General features: G+C 37.6%; 1 protein-coding gene across 1 annotated transcript in view; it reads left to right on the forward strand.

Annotated features, from left to right (window-relative positions):
- Positions 1-21,735, forward strand: part of LRRC8C (leucine rich repeat containing 8 VRAC subunit C) — a 100,457-nt gene that overhangs the window by 38,657 nt on the left and 40,065 nt on the right. The gene's annotated exons all lie outside the window — the stretch shown is intronic.

Genomic DNA, 21,735 nt, shown 5'->3' on the forward strand with positions numbered 1-21,735 from the left:
GATCTCCATTCTAACTGGTGTGAGATGGTATCTCATTGTGGTTTTGATTTGCATTTCTCTAATGACCAATGATGAGCTTTTTTTCATATGTTTGTTGGCTGCATAAATGTCTTCTTTTGAGAAGTGTCTGTTCATATCCTTCTCCCACTTTTTGATGTTGTTGATTTTTTTCTTGTAAACTTGTTTAAATTCTTTGTAGATTCTGGATATTAGCCCTTTGTCAGATGAATAGATAGCAAAAATTTTCTCCCATTCTGTATGTTGCCTATTCACCCTGATGACAGTTTTTGTTTGCTTGTTTGTTTTTGCTGTGCAGAAGCTCTTTAGTTTAATTAGATCCCATTTGTCAATTTTGGCTTTTGTTGCCATTGCTTTTGGTGTTTTAGTCATGAAGTCTTTGCCCATGCTTATGTCCTGAATAGTATTGCGTAGATTTTCTTCTAGGGTTTTTATGGTTTTAGGTCTTACAGTTAAGTCTTTAATCCATCTTGAGTTAATTTTTATATAAGCTGTAAGGAAGGGGTGCAGTTTCAGTTTTCTGCATATGGCTAGCCAGTTTTCCCAACACCATTTACTAAAGAGGGAACCCTTTCCCCATGGGTTGTTTTTGTCAGGTTTGTCAAAGATCAGATGGTTATAGAGGTGTGGTGGTATTTCTGAGGCCTCTGTTCTGTTCCATTAGTCTATACATGTGTTTTGGTACCAGTACCATACTGTTTTGATTATTGCAGCCTTGCAGTATAGTTTGAAGTCAAGTAGCGTGATGCCTCCAGCTTTGTTATTTTGGCTTAGGATTGTCTTGACTATGTGAGCTCTTTTTTGGTTCCATATGAAATTTAAAGTAGTTTTTTCTAATTATGTGAAGAAGGTCAATGGTAGCTTGATGGTGATAGCATTGCATCTATAAATTACTTTGGGCAATATGGCCATTTTCACGATATTGATTCTTTCTATCCATGTGCATGGAATGTTTTACATTTGTTTGTGTCCTCTCTTATTTCCTTGAGCAGTGATTTGTAGTTCTCCTTGAAGAGGTTCTTCACATCCCTTGTAAGTTGTGTTCCTAGGTATTTTATTCTCTTTGTAGTAATTGTGAATGGGAGTTCACTCATGATTTGACTGTTTGTCTATTATTGATGTATAGAAATGCTTGTGATTTTTACACATTGATTTTGTATCCTGAGACTCTGCTGAAGTTGCTTATCAGCTTAGGGAGATGACAATGGGGTTTTCTAAATATACAATCATGTCATCTGCAAACAGAGACAGTTTGAGTTCCTCTCTTCCTATTTGAATATCCTTTATTTCTTTCTCTTGCCTTATTGCCCTGGCCAGAAGTTCCAATACTACGTTGAATAGGAGTGGTGAGAGAAGGTATCTTGTCTTGTGCCTGTTTTCAAAGGGAATGCTTTCAGCTTTTCTCATTAGTTATGATATTCACTGTGGGTTTGTCATAAATAGCTCTTATTATTTTGAGATACGTCCCATCAATACCTAGTTTATTGAGAGTTTTTAGCATGAAGGGGTGTTGAGTTTTGTTGAAGGCCTTTTTTGCATCTATTGCGATAATCATGTGGTTTTTATCATTGGTTCTGTTTATGTGATGGATTATGTTTATTGATTTGCATATGTTTAGGCCTAGGCTAATATACATGTTGGTGTCTTCGTTTTTAGTTAAAAAGTTTAAAAAGCAAAATATAATAATTTAATAACAAAAAGCTTACTGAATAAGGAATAAAATATATTTTTGTTCAGTTATAAAATGTGTTTGTGTTTTAAGCCAAATGTTATTATGAAAGTGTCAGAAAGTTAAAAAGAATGTTTGAAGTTTAAAAAGTAAAAAAGTTGCAATAACCTACAGTTTGTTATTGAAGAAAGAAAAATATTTTTTATAAATTTAGTGTAGCCTAGGTGTACAGTATTTGTTATTGTAAAGTCTGCGGCAGTGCAAAGTAACATCCTAGGCCCTCACATTCACTCACCACTCACTTGCTGACCCATCCAGAGCACCTTCCAGTCCTGCAAACTCCATTCGTGGTAAGTGCCCTATACAGGTGTACTATTTTGAATCTTTTATGCTTTTTTTATTGTACCTTTCCTATGTTTAGATACACAAATACTATTGTGTTGCAGTTACCTACAGGATTCAGTACAGGAAAATGCTGTACAGATTTATAGCCTAGGAGCAAGAGGCCAAACCCTGTAGCCTAAGTGTATAGTAGGCTACACTGTCTCGGACTGTATAAGTACACTCTATGACGTCCACATGACAAAATTGCCTAATGATGCGTTTCTCAGAACATATCCCCGTTGTTAAACATCATGTGACTGCATTTTGACCGAAACGATCAATGATCGCTATTGCACTGCTGTTGCTTAATAAACATGTACATTCCCTTCTTGCAGTCTTCGTCTTATTCCATGGTAGGTCCCTGGAAGTTGACAGAGGCCGGCAATGTGAGTAGAGGAAAAAGCATGATACTGTTAATAATATAAAGGCACCCATGATTCAAAACAAATGAGGCCCAGGGCACCTCTTGTCCCACTCCTCTCCTTAATTCCTTCTCCCAACTCTAAATAAGTCAGAATTGTCTTTTTCCAGCTCCATGCAGATCTCAGGTGGCCTCTTATGACTTCTTTGCTTCCTCTTTGCCCCTAAACAGAGTGCAAGTATCATGAGAAAATGCAGAGTGGTACAAAAGAAATCTGGTGTTCTCTTCCTCAAAACCAAGTGCACCTTACTCTAATTTCTGGTAGTCACATAAACATTTCTGTTATTCATTTTAATAACTGGGAGAATTTCAGATTAAGTAGATGCTCATTTCTCATTTCATTGGTTCAGCACTTACTGAGTACTTTTTATGTGCCAGATACTGTTGTAGGCTCTGGGAGACACGAGTGAACAAAATAAAGTCCCCGTTTCTTAAGAGCTTACCTTATGATGCAGCAGAGAGACAGAAGTACAACTAAATGAGTAATACCTGTATAGTACATCTGATAAAGATAATACTATTGAGGAAAGCAACTTAGGGAATAAAAAAGGGAGTGCTGGGATGGCATGCTCTTGCTTTTGGTGAGTTGGTATTAATATTTTCAATAGGGTAGCCAGAAAAGGTGTCTCCAATAATGATATATGTGTAGAGACCTGAAGGAAGTGAGAAAACAATATTCATGCCAATATCTGGTGGCAGAATGCTCCTTGCTACAGGAAGTCCTTAGATAGTTTTCCCCTCTCTATATGCTCCCTAGGTGGTTTCATCCTACCACTTTTTATAACCCTAATGACTCCCAAACTTCTATCTCTATCCCAGATCTTTCCTATCTTTAGTCCAGTATATCCAGCTGTTTGTGGAGCCCCTCCACTTGGGGGTCTAGTAGACATCTCAAATTTCAGATGTCTCTATCCAAACTCCTTATTCCCCACTCCCTAAACCTACTCTCACTCCCTTTATAAAATGGCAACTCCATTATTTCAGCTTCTCAACTTAAAAATATTGGACTCATATTGATTCTTCTGTCTCAAACCTCACACCCAATCCATCAGCCAGAGCATGAGTTACTTATATTAGGAAAAACTAAAAAAGGAGTAAACCTGGGGCAGTGGGAGGAAGAAATTTAGGTAAAATACAAAGGAGAGCAGTAATAGACCTACTTGCTGGGCAGTGTTTGATGGGATGAGGAAAATCTAAGCTGAGGGCATTTGAGCCTTGGAACTCAGGTTGCTGAGAAATCACATCCTAAGCCACATTCCCTCAAAAGAGCTAAAACTTTAAAGTGGTTTGCTATGTTTTGATATCTCTTAATATCAAGAGTGAGTTAGTTGGCAAAACTCAAGCTGTCAACCCATGGATTAGAAAGAGACTTTAGGTACCCATGAGAATATTTTACATGAAGTTTACCTAAAGTATTTTCCATTTCCTGCTTCTGGAAATATTGTGGGAGCTGGATGGAGAAGCCAGAAGTGCAAAGTCATAACAATAATTTTAACAAACAGCATTTGAACCAGTCATAGAAAAACGAATGTTCGTTGTTGGCGTATCTACAATAAAGCAAAACACTTAGCTGAAACATCAGGGAAGGGAGGATGCTGATAAATTTCATGGGGTAAAAGATGGTTAAATACTTAAGTATCTTGATTATATTAATTTGAACAAGGAAAAGGAAGTAAGTGGTCACTGTCCTTCTGTTTTCATTTGGTATATATTTCCCAGTATTCAAATTCTCAGTATAGAAGGTTCTCGCTGTTTTGCTGCACCAAGTTCCTGGAAATCACATACAGATCCCCCTAAAGGAGACTGGAACAGTGCAATATTTGGGGACTGCATTCTCCACCCAAGGACTTAGCATCAAATGAAAAACAGGTATAACCAAGAGCATAACACAAAAGAGCTTCAGTGGCTCTGGTAAAATTTTATTTTTTTAGCTATTTATTATAGAAGGGTGAGTTTCACCCTAGTGACTTCTTCATGGACAGGAAGCAGAATCCTTTATAACTTCTAAAAAGATCATTTCTCAGACCGGATTTCTCTCAGTGTCAGATTTTAGGCTACAGTGTTCAAGTCACAAATATGATTTCTCTGAATGCAATCCTGGAAGAGGTGAATTTCCAAATAGGTCCTTTTGCCAATGGATATCAAGTCTAAATTTCCCATAAAGGAGATGGTTAGAAACTAAAATAATTTCCCTCTTTAAGTGAAATGAGCTTGGACATTGGAATCTGAAAGCCCTGAGTTGGAATTTTTGCTATGCCCTTCACAGGCTTTCCAATCTTGGAGAAATTATTTAATCTCTCTTTGTATGTTTCCTCTTCTGTACAGCAAAGATAATACCTACTTCAAGGGTTTAATGTGGAGGTTCAACAGATAACATTTTTCATGCCTGGCAGTTAGTAAGCATGATAACATTATATGTCAATTATATACCTTTTCTTTCGTATTTAACCAACACAATTTTTTAAAGTTTATTTCTTCTGTTTTTATAAAGAATTCTATTTTAGTGTGGTACCTCAAGTTAGGACAGAAGTCTCCAAACACCGATAAATTCTTATTCTTAAGAGTAAACTTCATTATTCACAATAACCAAGATGTAAAAATAACCAAAATGTCCATTGACAGATGAATAGAAAAAGAAAATGTAGTATATACCCACAATGGAATACTACTCAGCCTTTAAAAAACAGAAATTCTGCAATATGTGATAACATGGATGAATGAGGACATTCTGATAAGTGAAATAAGCCAGTCACAGAAAGATACATGATTCCATATATGAAGTATCTAAAATAGTCAAATTAATAAAATCAAAGAGAACACTGGTGGTTGCCAGGGGCTGGGGAGAGGGGGAAATGGGGAGCTATTAATACTAATCAATGGGCATAAAGTTTCTGTTTGCAACATGAGTAAGCTTCAAAGATCTGCTGTACAACACTGTACCTGTGGTTACCCAAACTGTATGGTATGCTTAAAATTTTAAGCAGATAGATCTTACGTTATGCTCTTACCAAAATAAAATGTTTAAAAATCATGAACTCCTTATAATTATCAAATATGATTGTCATCTCTATTGCTAATATTAGTAGCTGTCATCTATTGAGTGCTAATTCCTGCCTAGTACCACTGTTAGTGTTTGCCACTCTTACGTGCTTCCCCAGCAATCCTGTGAAGCAAGATACTATTCTTTTCCCCATTTTCAAGATGAGAAAATAGAAGGATTAAGTAAGTTTCTTGTGGTCACCCAGCTTATAAGTGACAGAGTCAGGATACAGACCCAGGCACCCTGACTTCAGTGCTATGCTCCCAACCACTGTGATTCTAAAGTATCATTTTTATATTCTGGTACTATATTAATATGATTGTCTGCCCTTGAGAGGAGTCATTTATTGCCTTAATAACCAATGACAGATCTCCTCCAAAAAAGTAGAGATTGGACATGGAAAATGTAACCTAGGAGGATGTTTCTATTTCTTATGTTTGTTTCTTTTTTCTTTTGCCTTTTCCTGTAGTAAAACCAGATCTTTAGAATGAGTGGAGATTCTGTGTCATTTGCAGAAAAGTGAGTGGGTGGAAATAATCTATAATGTTTAACTTTTTTAATTATTTAAGATTATATATAACTTAATGAAATCTCATTTGATCCCCGCAAACCCTTTCCCATTTTCCTTATTTAATTCTGTGAGTCAAAAAAAGAAAGATCCAGAATAGTTGTTAGATCAGCTTAGTTCTTATTATTAATACCATGCTTTCACTCCTTTGGATATTTTCTGTATTTAATCCCTTTACATGTTTTTTGCATGTTGCCATGGTAAAGCTCATTCCATGATGTGAGGGACCCTAGTGCTGAAGAAGGTTTTCTTAGCGTTAAACCTCACATTTTCATTTCCGCATTTTGTCTTGGTGTTACCAGGGCAACCCAAATCATTTCATTTTCTCTTTGAAGCTGATGCCCTTAGCCTGTTAAACCCTCATGCTGACTCATTCATGTTCTTGCCATTTTTTTTCTAGTTTAATTCTAGTAACTACTTTCTTTACAACATATGTTTTCTGCTTTTCTTTCTATAATCATAACAGCTAATGCATTGTTGGTGTAGTGGTTAAATATTTGGGGGGGTGGTTTACAAATCCCACTGAAGATTGGAAAAGAGCTGTGGACTTTCTCATCAGAAAAATGTCAGTTTAAAAAATAATAGATGAAAATATTGAATATATAGAAGTTTATTCAAGTATCTCTTATACAAATCTATTTGGTTCTTAGCTTTTGAATAGCAAGTTGCAAGAGTTTATACATCAAGGGATTTATCAGAAAAATCTATCTGAATCTATTGCATCTTTAAATTTAGATTGTGAAAGTGAAGGTATCTGGTTATTTCTGTTTTCATATCTTCATCCCAGGGCAGTCCCATGCTTGGTTTTATACCCCATTTGTCTCTGGCATGTCTCTTGGCAAACCACCTGCAGGAGTTAAAAAGCTAGTTGGTATGTATCTTTTCCAGTGCTGGCCTGGCTTATGCAAGCCCCTTGGGTTTGAATCAGTATAAAGAGCTGAGGAGCAAAGAAAGGGGATAATACATTTTTTGGTTTCCCTGTTTGTAGATCTGTTACTCACATATGCTCTTTTTTTTCTTTCTTTGTATTTTTTAGAGATGAGGTCTGGCTCTGTCACTCAGGCTGGAGTCCAGTGGCTATTCATGGGTACCATCATAGTTCATCGCATCCTTAAACTCCTGGTCTCAAATGGTTCTCTTGCCTCAGTCACCTGAGTGGTCAAATATTCTACTACAGCTTTTTATTTATCTTCTATCCCCAGGGCTTGGCACTGAGTAGTTAGGTAAAATGTGTTCAAAAGGTTAGGGAGGGAAGAACGTTAGAGAGGAGGAAGGGAGAAAAGGAAAGAGGAAGGGCATACTCAAGGAAGGGAAGAAGAAAAAGAGAAAATTTAAAAACAGATCAAAGGAGACTATCCTCCGAGCAAAGACAATCGCTCTGTATAGCTCAAAAGTCAGTTCCTAAGGAAGAATTCTAGGTAGATTTTGAATGAGGGGCCCTCATGGCAGGCTGGCACACATTTGGATAAATGCAGGGGAGTAAAGACATGGTTGACCCACATGTTGCTGTGTGTGTTCAGTCTCAGGAGATTGTTGAGCAGCCCATGACTGGTGATGACCAGCCCACTGAGATTCTAATGGCCTTCAGTGCCTGTCTTGAGAATTTTGTGAACTTGGTACAAACATGGGCTATTGAGCCAGATTTTAACATGGAATTTATGTTTACACTGAATTAATGTTGAGGCATTATGTGGAGGATGGCCCAGTATAGGTCAAAGTCAGTTTGCATGTTCTGGAAGGCAGTTTTCCCCCATTTAACAGCCAGATGCAAGGTGAAGCTGTGAAGCTTTACGTGAGTCTACAGAAAGCATGGGTAGATTTTCACACATACCGTACAAAACAACTTTTGGTGAATGAGTCTTGTGACTTTTTGCCAGTTCCATCAAGAGCATGTCATGTGTTGCCCTCCTTGTCTCAAATCATCTGGACTGGCTCAGGCTACCCCATCCTTATGTCTCTACAGATAGAAAATGACAGTGTCCAACCTTATTCAAAATAAACAGAAACAAAACATTTATAAGTAATGGATAGCAAAATGAAACATTTTAAGAGGGGTAAAACAAACAAAAAAAAGCCATTACATTGCAGACCCTTCACTCTGTCTGGAATGTTCTCCTGGCCCTGGCCTCCAATTTTACCTAGTTGAACTGTTACTACTTATACTATACGTCATACTTCCATGCAAGCATCACTTCCTAAACCCCCAGTAGCTGAGGTCCTAATGTATACTGTCAGAGTGTCCTAAACTTCTACTTCATCTTGCTTGTCACAACTGTGATTAAATGGTTGTGTGTCATTGTTTACTGTCTTTCTACCATAAGGCATGGTTCATGAAGACAAGGATTACGTCTGTCTTACTCATCTCTTTATTCACATTAATGAGCTCAATACCTTGCAGATAAAGCTATTCTATTACTTATAGAAAGAATGAATCAAGTTCCAGGCATTGTGGTAAGTGCTAGGAATATAAAGCTTTCAAAGACACTGCATCTGTCCTTTGGAAACTTTGTACTCCAGTAGCTGTCTCCATTGATAATCTATTCAGCCTCTAGAAACAGAAAGACCAAGGATACATTAAGATCCTAGAACTTTCTCCACCCCCATTCCCCTACATCCCACGTCTTTCTCACAAGAATCCCAAGTCTGGCCGTGTTTGTATCCAAGGATATGGAATAGAAATGAACCAACTTATATTTCCACCAATTTCCATTTCTCTGTTGAGTGAATATTTATTTATTTATTTTTGTAGAAACTATTTTAATTTGTGTCTGTGTTACCTAATGTTTTAGGTTCCTAAAACATTAGTCTATGTTAAGTTTTTAAGATGGGTCATCGGAAAAGAAGATCAAACATTACAAGAGCAAGTAAAAACAAACATCCCCACAGTTGTTTCATAAACCCTGTCCTTTCCCTTGGCCCTAAGCCTGTTTTCCACTGCCCAAAACATCATCCACTTCATTCCTAAGTCCTTCTTCAGAACTTCCAAAGATCTCTCTTCTTTGAAGTGTTAGACTTTTACAAGTGATTTTTTTCTTCTTTCTTCCATACTTTTTTCTACTCGTCCTAAAGTTTTAATTGAATTCCTGTGACCTTTCTATGCTTTTTTTCAGCATTTGTGATTAATATATTTAAACCTCCCAATTTAACAACTTTTGAGCCAGTTTTGTTCTTTTCAAGCACCCGCAATGTGCCTTTTTAATCCTCCTGATGACGTTGCTGAGCAAAATCAGTTCTGAAATCAGCTTTAGATGTCACCATGCAAGTTGTTACATTGCTAGACTTCCATATCTTGTCTTCTAGGTTTTAAACCATTTTAAAAAATATATTTGGCAAGGCTCTGGATATCTTTGAGATGGTTTTCTCAGGAAGACCTCATCTGGCTCCAAGCCAGCTTTCTTACTAATAATATCAACTCCAAGCGATTTCAGAATACTGTACCATTTGTCAATGAAGATGGCACTGCTTTTGGTCTTGTTCCAAGTTAGCTGATGAGCTTTATATTCTTTCCTCTACTTTTTTTTCTGACGTAGGATGTAAATTAATAAATCCAAGATATTACACTTAGACCATTCTTGTAACTTTCTTTTTAATTACTCATCTATTTACCCAATAAATATATATTGAGCACCTACTATAGGCCAAATACTGTGAAGTTTTGGGAAAACAGTGGTGGACAGAACAAATTATTTCTGCCTTCATGGAGCTTATAGCCTAGGGAAGACCAATGTAAATCCAAGAGCACAAATAAATGGAAAGTACTCTCTGACAGGGGTCATGAGCGGGTATCCACAATGAGAGCCTGAAACTCGGGATGTGATGGAGTCAGAGAGATTGGGGACAGCTTCCTTGAGCAAGTGGTGCTAGAACCTGGGTCTGCAGTATGCATGGGAGTTAACAAAGCAACTTGGGTGGGTATTGAAAGAACATTCCAGTTGTGGGATTAGAAGAAAAGGCCCCTGCTGCTATCATTTATGTCTTCTTTGTAATGACTTCTCAGGATCTACATAGACTGTTGGCCTTTGCTATCGTGTAATGCGTTACCTAGTTTCACTGTCTTTTTGAAGGAGGATAGGTTTTTTTTTTCTCTTTTTAAATTAAAGAATATATCGATCTTCAGAAACAATGTATTTTAATTAAATGATTAATATTTTCTGAAACTATTTTTCATATAGATATTTGGCACAACGTAGATTTGAGAGACCAATAACATTTGGCTATATCCACCTAGAGCCTTCCTATAAATAAGCTTTCCATGCCCTTTCTCAGCTTCTAGAATGTGTGACTCTATGAGCATCAAATGTGTTTGCATTAGATATTTAGCTCTGCTGTGAGTAAAGAAAACTTAGAAGAGGGAACTCATAACATGTCTAACTTGGAAAAGATGGCCATTAAATCAATGTGTTAAATATAGAGCCAAACCCAACCATTATTTCTCCTTTAGATACAAAGCCTTGCATTATATATTCATTAGCTGGACAGACAAAACCTAACATTCTGATTTTTAGGTACATTCATATCAGTTTTTTGTTTGTTTGTTTGTTTTGTTTTGTTTTAGATGGAGTCTCGCTCTGTCACCCAGGCTAGAGTGCAGTGGCGCTATCTCGGCTCACTGTAAGCTCCGCCTCCTGGGTTCACGCCATTCTCCTGCCTCAGCCTCCCGAGTAGCTGGGACTACAGGCGCCCGCCACCACGCCCGGCTAAGTTTTTGTATTTTCAGTAGAGAGGGGGTTTCACCGTGGTCTTGATCTCCTGACCTCGTGATCTGCCTGCCTCGGCCTCCCAAAGTGCTGGGATTACAGGCATGAGCCACCGCGCCTGGCCCTCATTATCAGTTTTAATGCTCCTGAAGAGCCATTTTTCCTGGAGGCTGGAGGACCTGAAATTTTTCCTTCCATCAGGAACTTTACTGAGCTCATCTAACAGGAAAGACCAATCAACAGCTGGCATGAGATGGAAGGCAGCCTTCTTGAAAAGCTCCAAAGATAATTAGTCAACAGTTAGTGTTTTTCTGCAACTATCAAACCTTCCATGGTCCCTGATACTAGATGGTACATTTTAAATGGTAGATTCCTGTAAAGATTAGCTTAATTGAAAAGGAAGATAAAAATGATCATACTCTAAACCCGTTAGTCTTTCAGTCTCTTACTTTAAACATCAGTCTCTTGGTTTCTGAGCAGTGTTACTTTGTTTCCTAGTTTTTTATATTTAACATAGCTGGAAATTTTAAATGTTACCCCTATTTAACAGAAACAAAAAACAAGTGGAAAAATGTTTGACAAAAAGTTGCTTTAGCTTCCCTATCACACTTTTTGGTTGACAGTTTGTGCAGGTACCAGTCTACCATCTATTTTTATGGAAAGGTATTCGAAAAACCAGCTACATTTCTTGTCAGAACAGAAAATACAACTTTCTCCCTATGAAATCATTAAGAGTTCAACTCAAAAAACAAACAAACAGACAAACAAAATACCTTTTTTTGAGTATTCTAGGCCCCAGAGCAAGGAATATAAAATGAAAGGTGATCCCTTGCCTTTTCAGAAAACTGTAAATTCCAGAAGTTACAAAATAAACAAGAAATTTTAGTTTTAATGTTCTTGAGGGCAGGAGTCTTCTTGCATTCTGCATCCTCCTCTCCTTGCTGCCCTTTATCAGAAAGCAAGTGGCATTCCCCGCAGATGGCTTTGCCAGCACCTGTCGTGCCTGGGTTTTCTGGGCTGCGCTGTATGTTCGTGGTGTGCCTGCTGCTTAGAACCCTGTGCCCTCTTTGTTCAAGGGGTAAAACTGGATTGGAGATAAACCTCAGTCTCTTTCTGTACATTGAAGGAAGAGATCAGTGATCCTCAAACCAGTCATTACAGATTTCCCCAGTTGAATTCGACTTAGCTTTTGGATGTTGAGACTGATAAGGTGTTTGAAAACCTGGCCTTAACCACAGCCAATGATATTGAGAGTTCCAGGAAAAACACACGGCCTTTTCAAGGGTTTAGAATCTGATTGGGATTGGGAAGGGGTGTATATCCACACTACCTCATGGAAGAGTGGATAAAGGAGACAGAAAAAAAAAAAAAAAAAAAAAAAAAAAAACTGGAATGAAGAGGTGACTAAGAAGGCCAGTAAGATGCAGAGAGCTGAGCCATTTCTGAGAGAGACTATAGGTATACTCAGAATAACAGAGATATGGAAAGAAATGACTGACATTTGCTGATAATCTTTTATGAACAGTTTTTAAAGGGCTATTAGATCTCAGCCTCATTTCAGAAAGGATTTCTGAATTTAAATGCACTTGAATTGTGCAGAATAGGCATTAAATAATTATTAGTATCATATACATATAGCTGAAGCTATTTGACAAAAATCCCAAAGAAATTAAAGCTTTCTTTTAAGATCTCAGTGAGATTTAGAAATGCAATATTCCAGATCATTATTTTGTTAATAATACTTGAATGTTTAGATTTGTTTTTTATCACCTGTTTCTTAATTTGGCCATTTTCTTGGGTACAAGCTAAGACCTCAGAAGACATTATTGATCAACACATCCTCTTTAGCACTAGTAACAGAACATTGTACATTAAAAATTCAATGATATTTAACTTTGAAATTATAAATTATTCCTGATTTCTTTCCTCATCTCAGACATTCTCTTCGGTAGTGGATGTTCTTTGAATAATCATTATTTACAACATGGAGCTATTCGGTAATAGTGTCTCTCTTATTTATTGCAATGTCAGGGTCTGTCTAAGGGGATAACATAATGAAAGAGTTGGTCCTTACTACAAAATGCTCGATTGGGTGTGTCTTTATCTGTGTGGGTGATAAGCATGGATAAGTCAATTTCAGTATAACACATTTGTATTGAGGGCTGCTTCTAAGACACTGTGCTGCTTTCTTGAAGATACAGAGATGAGATATAAATTCTATCCTTGGTGAAATAAAAATACTGTAACAACCTCTTTAAATGCACCATTAGTACAGGAAACAATAATCAACCCCATTTACAAAGGAGTTTCAATTCATGTTTTTTTAGGAATTTCTTCAATGAATATTCTCCCATGAGTGTACATGTGGGTAAGGGGTTCTCTCAGCACTAAGCACAGAGCCTGACATATAATTCCCTCTCATAATTTATAGCAAGCACATGAATGAATGAAAGTGAGTTATGCTTGTGAGAGGAAAAAAGCAGGTACTGATCATAGATTTTTAGTGGAATTCAAAGACCTATGACTGCAATAATATAGATAACTGTGGAAACTATCATGTAAAGCAAAGGCCTTCAGATGTACAGCCTGACGTATACACAATTAAAAGGATTTTTCTTTATGTGAAGAGCATAATCAGAAAGAAATAATATCTTCATTGTTTAAGAGAGAACTAAAATTGCTAGGTAGAAGTACTTTTGCCACCCCCACCAACACCCTTAGAAAAATAGGTTAAGCTCAACTTGAAGACTTTCCAAATAATGTAATTGGTCCATTAATTGAACATAAAATATCATAGAGGTATCCAAGGAAAAGATAAGATAGAAGTATTCCAAGGAAAAGATAAGATAGAAGTATTCATTGAGTTGCAAGTTCCGCTTACCTCTTAAGATTCCTTTGAGTCAAGAGTTCTATCATTTTATGATGCTATGAGGACAGTACAACTTAAGAATCATTTAAATGTGTTAATGTATGTTTATTTTTTCTTTTGTATTGTCAAATAAGAAACATGAATAGAGAAATTTGAGTACAGGAAGAATTCTATTTAAACTATTTGTTTCTTAATACAGTTTAACTTCTTTCAGTTCCAGTCAGCATCATGTGGTATTAGCAAAGAGCTCTAGATGGAAAGAAAAAAGATTTGGTTTTAAGTTATAGTTCACCATTAGCTGTGTTCCTCGGACAAGTCACCTAATCTCTCTTGGCTCAGGATTTTCACCCATAAAGTAAGGGGTCTGGACTGGATGATCTCTTTGACCTTTTTCGGGTTATAAAATTTTATAACCCGTTTATGATTTTCTCATTTAATTAAATACATTTCTACAGAACCATATAATTATGTTCTGCTTCAGTGGATTTTCCTAGAAATATTTTGTCATGAATGCTACAACTGTACAATAAAACACAATCTACAGTCATGCTCTCCCAAGAGAGAAAGGTATAATTTTTATGTAATTGGGAAATTTTGCCTTTTATCTCCTGCTTTTTATTTCCATCCTTGCACTGCCAAAAGAAAAGCAACTTGTTTTACAACTGATGTTTTCAGCATATTCTGATGACTTTGTTTTGATTTGTGGAACCTTTGAGTACAACTGAAAAGAACCCATAAATTTACAATCATGGCATTTCTGTTCCTTACGTCTTTTGCCCTTGTTCACACTGGCTTTAGCTATGCTAATGTCCTGGCCCTGTGTGTGGGGTCTTCCTACCGTGACAGTGTCAGACATATACTTTGCTTTTAGCTTCAGTAATAAAAATTGCAAAAGCAATTATATCCCACTTTCTTAACTCAAATTACTATGTATTCACCCATTTATTCATCGCACATTAGTTGAGTATCTAATACATGCCAAGCATTATTTTCTAGGTACTTGTAACACATTGATGAACACAATAGAACTGATAAGTGAAGTTCTGGCATCATGAAACTTGCATTCTTGTGGAAGTAGAGATGCAATACATCAAGAAATACAAGGCTGGGTGTGGTGGCTCACACCTCTAATCCCAGCACTCTGGGAGGCTGAGGCGGGTGGATCACCTGAGGTCAGGAGTTCAAGACCAGCCCGACTATCATGGAGAAACCTCGTCTCTACTGAAAATACAAAATTAACCAGGCGTGGTGGCACATGCCTGTAATCCCAGCTACTCGAGAGGCTGAGGCAGGAGAATCACGTGAACCTGGGAGGCAGATGTTGCAGTGAGCCAAGATCACGCCATTGCACTCCAGCCTGGGCAACAAGGGAGAAACTCCATCTAAAAAGATAAAAGAAAGAAAAAACACAATAAATGAGGGTTTTTTGACAGACCGCATGTGATTTTATGAGACAGAGAGGAGTCAAGGATGACTCCAAGATTTGTGGCGTAAGCAGCTGGAAAGATAGAGTTGCTATTTACTGAATAGGAAAGCCATAAGTGGAGAAGGGTTTGCTGTGGGGATGGGGAATAGGGGACTGGGACAGGAGTAGGTTTTGGACAGGCCGAGTTTGATGTGTCTAGTGGATATCCAAGAGGAGATGTCGAGTAGGTAGTGGGATCTGTGAGTCTGGATGAAGATATGAATTTGTGAAGTGTTAAGTATAGATGGTATTGAAACATTGAAGACAGATGCAATCACAAGGGGAGTGAATGCATTAGGGAAGACAAGAGGAACTAAGAGTAAGCATTGGGATGCTCCAAAAAGGAGATCAGAAAGAAGAGGAGGAAACAATGAAGGAATAGCCAGGGAAGTAGAAGGAAACCAAGAAGGCTGTGGTGTCCTTTAAAACCCAAGGGAGGAATGGTCAAATTACATGAAATGCTGCTCATAAATAAGATGAGGAATGAAAGGCCAGGCACAGTGGCTCATGCCCATAATCCCAGCAGTTTGGGAGGCCTAGGTGGGTGGATCACTTGAGACTAGGAGTTTGAGACCATCCTGGCCAACATGGTGCAATCCCGTCTCTACTTAAAATACAAAAATTAGCTGGGTGTGGTGGTACATACCTGTAGTCCCAGCTACCCAGGAGGCTGAGACAGAATCACTTGAACTCAGGAGGTAGAGGTTACAGTGAGCCAAGATCACACCACTGCACTCCAGTCTGGATGACAGAGCCAAACCCTGTCTCCAAAAAAACAACAAAAGAAGGAATGAGAACTGACCACTGGATTCAACAACATAGATGAGCAATACAAATGGGGTTCTTTTCTGTTGAATTCTTATTTCATATACTCAGCAACTATTAAATTGTTTTGTGTTCATTTTGATCAGGGCCACTGATCAAAATGGATTACTGACAGGATACCTACCATCATTTGGAATTGGTTCTTGTTTCCTTGAATGATGTATGATTGTGCTAAAGGTGATGCTATTTACCCACTGTCAGAAAATGGAACAAAACAAATGTTAACTCTACCCACCTGATAGCCATAAAACAGTGTTAGCAATAGTGTTGGAATCACACTAGAATAAGTTTCATATTCTTTAGGTCATGGATAGATAAATAGAGCAGAATACATTCTGGGATATTAATTCTAGACAAGGAATAGAAAAATTATCCTGAGGAGGGATGGGAACATATTATTTTAGGAAGAGCCATATAAAATTTTTTTTTTTTTTTTTTTTTTTTTTTTTTTTTTTTTTTTTTTGAGAAGGAGTCTCGCTCTGTCGCCCGGGCTGGATGGAGTGCAGTGGTGCGATCTCGGCTCACTGCAAGCTCCACCTCCCGGGTTCACGCCATTCTCCTGCCTCAGCCTCCCAAGTAGCTGGGACTACAGGCGCCCACCGCCACGCCTGGCTAATTTTTTGTATTTTTAGTGGAGACGGGGGTTTCACTGTGTTAACCAGGATGGTCTCGATCTCCTGACCTCGTGATCTGCCTGCCTTGGCCTCCCAAAGTGCTGGGATTACAGGCTTGAGCCACCACGCCCGGCCAACTTTACCAATATTCTTTACTAAAATATATATCTTTCAGAAGTACAGTTATGTGGAACATGGATCTACTAAAATAGTTTTTGTAATAAGTTTTTTTTTTTTTTTTTTTTTTTTCTGGTCTGGAGATGGCTACAGGACATTTGACTTGGTAGTTAATAAGTGTTAGGTGTTTCATGCTTTCATGGTTTTTTTTTTTTTTTTTTTTTGAGATGGAGCCTCACTCTGTCTCCCAGGCTGGAGTGCAGTGGCACAATCCCGGCTCACTGCAACCTCTGACTCCCAGGTTCAAGCAATTCTCCTGCCTCAGCCACCTGAGTAGCTGGGATTATAGGTACACACTACCACATCTGGCTAGGTTTTGTATTTTTAGTAGAGATGGGGTTTTACCATTTTGGCTGGGCTGGTGTTAAACCTTTGATCTCAAGTAATCCACCCACCTCGGCCTCCCAAAATGCTGGGATTACAGGTGTGAGCCACCACACCCAGCCTACAATAAGTATTTTAAATAAGGAAATGAATCTGAATGTCTGCAAAGGGTTACAGAAGCAGAGATGTAATATTTTTCATTTTTAAAATTAGGATACCAGAATCTCTTGATTTAGTTAAAAATATTATACTTCCAAAGACATTACTGATAACATAAATTAAAATCCTTTGTAGTAAGTTCAAAATCAAGGTTGGAGGAAATATATTTATATTTCTAAAATAGAAAAATGTTTAGCTAGAAATAAAATTATGCTGATCAATCTTTAGCTCTCTATTTAAACCCAGTAGTTTATTCAGAAGTGGCTCCCTTTGCTTGAAATGATAGTTCTTGAAATTGTTGCAAATCACTTGGAAATGACAGAGGGAATGAAAGAAATCAATCAAGTGTGGCTGTCACTGGAATGCATGAATTTTCAGAGGAACTGAAAGTTGTGAAAGAGAAGTACAACAAAATGTTTTCATTGAGCAAGCAAGGCGTCTGTCTACCCTCTCTTTAGATTTGTAGTTTTTTATTTAAGTCTTCCCTTACTCACCTTTTTGTGTCAAAAACATTAAAGATTAATGCTGTGTTAGATATTGGTTTGGGGCCTTGTAATATGTTAATTCAATAAAATGTGTGTGTATTATACATCTGTGTATTAGTCTGTCCTCACGCTGCTAATAAAGACATGCCTGAGACTGGGTCATTTATAAAGAAAAAGAGATTTAATGGACTCACAGTGCCACAGGGACGGGGAGTCCTCACAACCATGGTGAAAGGTGAAGGAGGGGTAAAGGCACATCTTACATGGTGGCAGGCAAGAGAGTGTGTGCAGCGGAACTGCCCTTTATAAAACCATCAGATCTCCTGAGTCATTCACTTTCATGAGAACAACATGGGAAAAACCCACCCCCATGATTTAATTTCCTCCCACCAGGTCCCTCCCATGACACAGGGGGATTATAGGAGCTACAATTCAAGTTGAGATTTGTGTGGGGACAGAGCCAAACCATATCAATCTGTATATATATTTATATGTAGGATACATGTACATATGTGGACATATAGACATACATGCACATACGCATCTACTCAAAAGAGTTTAAATGCAATAATGGTTGTGTTGTAGCACTAAACTTTGCCGTCTTAACTAGCTGATTCCCTATCAAGTCTTAAATTCCATCTTGTCTGGACTGTGCCAATATTAAGAAGCAGTAGATAATAACTTACATTTCTTAGATGCCTTAGGATGACTTTATTTCCCATATTAAAAGCATGAGGTCTGTGAAGCAACTCAGACAAGGACTCAGAGAACTTCACCTGTTGTGAGTATTCAGGTCTTTTGTTTTTTCAAAGCAAGACTTAGATAAAGGAACAGTGACCCTCTGCCTCAGTGGTTCTCAAAGTGTGGCCCATGGAAGCCTGGCAACTTAGACCTTTTTAAGGGACCCCGTGAAGTCAAAACTGTTTTGTAATGCTAGGATGTTTTTTGCCTATTTCACTAATGGTGCAAAAGCCATGGTTAGTAAGGCACCTTCACATTACTTAAGATAGAGGCACCCGACTGTGCTGAAGGGATTGTGTTCTTCACTGGTAATACTTGCAATTAAAAAACCAAGTTCACTTACTGTCCTTATTGAGGCAGTAAAAATTATTGTTTTAATAACTCTCAACCTTTGACTACATGTTTTATTAATACACTATGTGATCAAATGGAAAGAATACACAAAGCACTTCTGCTGCATTCCAAAGTACAATGGTTGTCTCAAGAGAAAGCTCTTGTGTAATGGAGTTGAAAGTAGAATGAGCTACTTTATCACATCATACTACTTTTACTTGAATAAAACAACTGATTATTGAGACTTGAGTATGTGGCATATATATCCTCAAAATGAATGAAGTGATCCTGACACTTCAAGGAGAACAACTAAAGTATTTGTTGACGGCAATAAAATTCAAACTTTCAAGTGATAATTAGGATTTTGGAAAACTTGTGATCACCACCATGAGCTTGACAGCTTCCCAATACTTCAACATTTTTCTGATGATAGCAGTGGTGATATTAATGAATGTGGTTTTTAAATATTATTACTAAAATAAGTCTTAATATTTTATTATGATGAAATGTGTCAACATTTGGAAGATCTGGATAACTCACTGATCCATTGTTTTTCAAATTACCAATGCATGATGTTACAAAATCATGCATGTGTTACAAAATCATGCATGTGTAAAAAGATCCATTCAAAGTACAAGATAGACTAAATAAATTTTGTTTCGTTTTGTTTTGAGATGGAGTCTCACTCTGTCACCAGGCTGGAGTGCAGTGGCATGATCTCGGCTCACTGCAACCTCTGCCTCCTGGGTTCAAGCCTTTCTCCTGCCTCCGCCTCCCAAGTAGCTGGAATTACAAGTGCATGCCACCACACCCAGCTAATTCTCGTATTTTTAGTAGAATTGGGGTTTCACCATGTTGGCCAGGATGGCCTTGATCTCCTGACCTCATGATCCACCAACCTTGGCCTCCCAAAGTGCTGGGATTACAGGTGAGCCACGGAGCCTGGCCACTAATTAATTTCAATACAATGAGATTTAAAAAGTTGTTTGATATAGTTTCTAGTTTCCATATTGCAACTAAGTTAGTCAAGGTTTAGTATAGTATCAAAAATAAATATATACAATGATATAAAAAGGATACTCCTCCCTTTTCCAACCACATGTCTTTGTGAGGCCATGTTTGGTCCATACATTTCAGACAGAACAACATATCATATCACAATAGATTGAAATTTCAGACAAAACAATATATCATAATAGATTGCAGAAGCAGATATGTCTTCTATTCAGCTGTCTTTTATATTAAGCCAGGCATTAAAGGGATTTGCAAAAATTTAGAACAATTTCATTGGTCTACTAATTTTGTTTTGGAAAATATGGTTATTTTTTATGATGATATATGTCGATGAATGAGTTTACTTTTTAATAAATTACATATATTTTTAGTTTATTGGTTTTTCACTTCTAGGTATGGCAAATATGTATAGGTATAACCCATGTAAACACTTTGGGGTTCTCCTCATTGTTGTAGAGCATGAGGGGTTCCTGAGACCAAAAAGTTAAGAGAGCCACTGCTCTATATTGGTGCATTTTATTTCTGAAATTGTTGCTCACTTTTATAAATAAATCCAGTTTCCTCTATGATGTAAAGAAACTTATGGAGGAGACAACAACCAAATCTATCAAGGAACAATAGACTATAACACAGGTGGTTTGCTAATTATCCCTGCCACTGCAGCTGATTAGGGTCACCCCAAATCTGAGTTGGATGAGCATTGCTTCATGAATAAACATCAGAATTTATTCAACAGACAGTTGTTCATAGCTTCTTGTTTTTCCAGCAGTATGGCAAGTAATGGGAATGCAAAATAGAGTAAGATAGTAGCTTCTGAAGTGGAACTTGGAAGTCAAGATGAGTTTATGCCATCTGTTACTGCCACTGAGACAACTGTGACTATCAAACATTTGGGGCAGTGGGACTGTAATAATTTACTGAGAAAAAAAAGAGGCCATAAAGTGTCAGGAAAATGGAAGTTCGGACTAGTCTGAAATTTTAATCACACTCGAAATATACAAAGTAATGTATTGAGCTTGTGCAGTTTGCCTGCAACACGTGTTTTAAGGAGACACATAGGCAGAACATGTAGATTCTACCCTCAAGAAACTTGTAGCCTAATGGTGGTAACAGAAAGGAATTAAGAAAAGTTGTGTTTCAGTAAAATGAGGGAATTATATTCTGCATAGATGTCAAGTAGGTAGGTCAGAGAGGAGAACATCGCCAGGCTGTTGAAATTTTCAACGTTGTGTTAACACATTCAAAAAGAAGACAAATCATTGTTTAAGAAAAAGTCACAATGCAGCAAGACAGAATAGATAACATTGTAATTGTTGCCAAAGCTGTAATCAAAGAAGAGGCTTTGCTTTTATCTGGGATGTTTATTGTCTATCTAGCTCTTAATTCAGTATTAGGGAAGGAAGGTGAAATTTTTTTGGTCCTCCTTGGCCACCCTTATTCCTTGCCATAAAACAAAAAAAGAATATTTATCCTCACAGTAGCAGGATGTTTGCCATAAGATAAAGAAAGAATATTTCTCCTCACAGTAGCAGGATAATTAACCTCAAGTCCTGGGTCACACCAAAGGCAGTGAGAATGAGTAAGAAAGGAGGAGGCAGATCAAGAAAAGAATGTGCCTCTTTTTCCCTTTTCCCAGAGCTTTGGGTGCACCCTATTCATTTATCTTCTGTCATTTGGTTAGAGATAGGAGTTTCCAGAGTAAACTGTTGTCTCAGAGGAGAAAATTAGGATAAGTTTGGGGTTCACAGTGAAATGTGAAAAGTACAGGAAACAGAGAAAAAAATCAAGATACAAGCATGGAGACAAAAAGGAAACAAGGAAGAAAAATCGAGGCCTCCTCAACCCACTACCATCAATAAGACCTTTCTTCTGAAAAGACAAGGAGCACGTTGAAACACTGTTTTCCTTTCCCATGGAACAAGCAAAATGCTT

The sequence above is a fragment of the Rhinopithecus roxellana genome, chromosome 12, assembly GCF_007565055.1.
Source record: "Rhinopithecus roxellana isolate Shanxi Qingling chromosome 12, ASM756505v1, whole genome shotgun sequence".
In the NCBI taxonomy this organism is placed as follows: domain Eukaryota; kingdom Metazoa; phylum Chordata; class Mammalia; order Primates; family Cercopithecidae; genus Rhinopithecus; species Rhinopithecus roxellana.